We start from the raw sequence: 2,827 nt of genomic DNA on the forward strand, positions 1-2,827 counted from the left end.
TTTTATCACCAGCATCTGAAGTCTTGTGTAGTGAGTAGTGGCCACATGCTGGGGGTTAGGCGAGAGAGTCAGCTCTCGCCTTGCATTCATTGACTATGATCTTTTTGTTGGGGCAGTTCAAGTTTTTACAGCCTGCTCTTTTCTAGAATTATGCAACAAGACTCACAAAGTCTCTGGACATGAGACTCTCTACCTCATTCACCAGAGAACCTTGAAGAGACTCTCCCCTGGACCATCATGGGTGCTTTCTGCAGCTTCCATTAGGATGGGACTGGCTTCCCACTTTGCATTGTCCCCTAGCTCGTGGATGCTCTGAAATGTCCATGACGACTTTAAATGCAAAGCAATGAGTCACAGAAAAGAAAAGAAAATGACTAAGGACGGTAGCAATCTGGCATTGACCATTTTGGATCTTTGTATCCCTATACAATGAGACAAAATCCTCTGAGGTTGACCCTAAGTAAAGGTTTATATGCTTCATCAACATTCTCTCTGCTTTAAGTTCTCTGCCCAGTGCAGAGTACAATGTCTTAGGTTTTGGTTTTTTAACCACATTATCACAAGAAATATTAATAATATTCAATTATTCAATTACAACTACCATGTATCCGAACTTAGCATGATAAAAAAATAACAGATCAGTGATTGAAGTGACACTCTGAAATGCCATCTGAGTGAGGCAGCTGTCACTGTGGCACATCATAGGCTGAGACTGGATCTGTCCGGTCAGCTGACTTGCCCTAGCACTTGGCGGAGTCCCTGTGCCTTACCGCCATAAGTGCAGCAAATGGCCTAGAGGTTAAGAGTTCATAAGTCTGCGCTCAGCTTTCCTTCTTTCCTGTCAGATAGTGAGAGAAAGAAGGGATCAACCTGTCAGGAAATATGCTGCACATAAGGTTGGCACTTCTGTGTCTAATCTTCCATTTTCCTTCCCTACAGCTAACTCGAATGGGCAGACAAAAGAGACAGGAATCAAACATTTTTTTCCCAATATGTCTCAATGGAAGGTTCCATGGATGCTTGTGAAATAGATGGTCCAAATTAAACATCAAGAAATGCGATTTTAAAGATTAAACAGCAGTTGTAACTAAACAACACTGAGGAGCTAGGATAGGAGCTTCAAGAAGTTATAGATTTGCTCATCCACAAGCCTGAGCAGCCAGAGTTTCTCCAAGCAAGTCTGTCTGTTCCACAAGGAAGTGAATACTGGGGAAACCAGGAAGAGAGGCAGGAATGGAGAGTTCTAATACCCTGTATCTGCTTATTTGACTTGTCAGCTGATTAACCTGCAGGGGCCAGCTCATGTCCCTTTGAATTGCAATGCTTATGATTCAGTTCACTTCTGGGACAGTTCTCTCACATACATCAGCATCCCCTTCACTCCCCTTAAAACTTTTCTCTTGCAAATCCCCCCTCCCTCCTTCATCTTTCTCCACTTCATTGCTTATTCCAGGACTGACTCTAGTAATCCAATACTCCAAACCACACGAGTGATGTTAGACATATCTTGTCGAGGAAGCAGCAAGACATTCAGAAATTTCAACTTGAACCTTGTGAAATTGAGATCGTCCATGTATGAAATCCTAGAAGCATCCATCGGGTCTGTTCAGAATCTCCTTCTACAAACACCCCAAATTTGCGTGTGAGATTCTCTGGTTTGGAGATCTCAGTGGCAGTTTGGATTGTTTGGTTACCTTGTATCCATCCCCGTTTTACAAAGCCTCAGGTCCAGGTTCAATGATGGACACCTGGGAGAATTAAGTCCTCGTTTCTGCCTGTAAGAAGCCTGGCACTCCTGAGCAGATGAGGACTCTCTTAGGAAGGCGGGTGCAAGGTGCAAGATCTTAGACTATGCTGGGTAGGGGAGCCAGCAAGAAAAAAATATTGTAGATAAGAGATGCTTGGCCCGTCTGTATAAAGAAAAGAACTCTCTGCTGCTCTCAAGTGACAAGAGGGCCAATTCAGACTAAACTATTAAACTAAAACAGGCAGTCTACTTGAGGTGTATGGGTTGCATTGTTTCTATTTCTTCAGACACAATGTGAAAAACTCTGGGGTTATTGGAGGAGTTCAGCACAGAGCTAATCAACCATGGTCAGAGGGTCCTTCCCCACACATCAACATAGGCCCTGGAAAGTAATCTCTGTCCATTCTCCGCAAAGAAGATGCCCTGAAGGCAACACAACCACTTCACTTAGGGTTTCACAGACATCTCACTCCAGAGCAGTGGTGTGACTTTAAATTATTAACCTTTGAAGCCTCCCTAAGAAGACTCTTAAGAACCTGGTCCCTCTTCCTCCCTGCTGACGATCATCTGTAATGCCAGAAGGTTTATGCAAACCTCTGGAGAAAAAAGTCGTGAACACTATAATCCAGCCATGGACTCTCCATGCTGCAATACTAACCCCCATCTAAAACCCGAGGTATAACTATAGCATTATAATAGTGACACTGTTGTTCCTGGAGCACTGCCTCCCTACTGGATCTAAAGAACTCATGCATGGTATTAGAAGCCTGGTTAAAATTCCTGTGGATACTGAGGTCATAGTTCCTGTGTAGGGATCTCTATTCATGTTTTGATAAATGGGTAGGTAGTTAAACTTCCTACCGAGAAAGTGTATTTATACCCATACACTGGTGCAGCTCTCAGGCTTAGTCAGAGCAACCTCTTTTGGCAGTGGGCAATGGTTAAAGCATTGTTAAAGTGCTGAGTATAAGACTTAAATGGTGGGCTGGTGAGATGGCTCAACGGGTAAGAGCACCCAACTGCTCTTCCAAAGGTGCAGAGTTCAAATCCCAGCAACCACATGGTGGCTCACAACCATCC

This window comes from Mus pahari, chromosome 18, assembly GCF_900095145.1.
Source record: "Mus pahari chromosome 18, PAHARI_EIJ_v1.1, whole genome shotgun sequence".
NCBI lineage: Eukaryota > Metazoa > Chordata > Mammalia > Rodentia > Muridae > Mus > Mus pahari.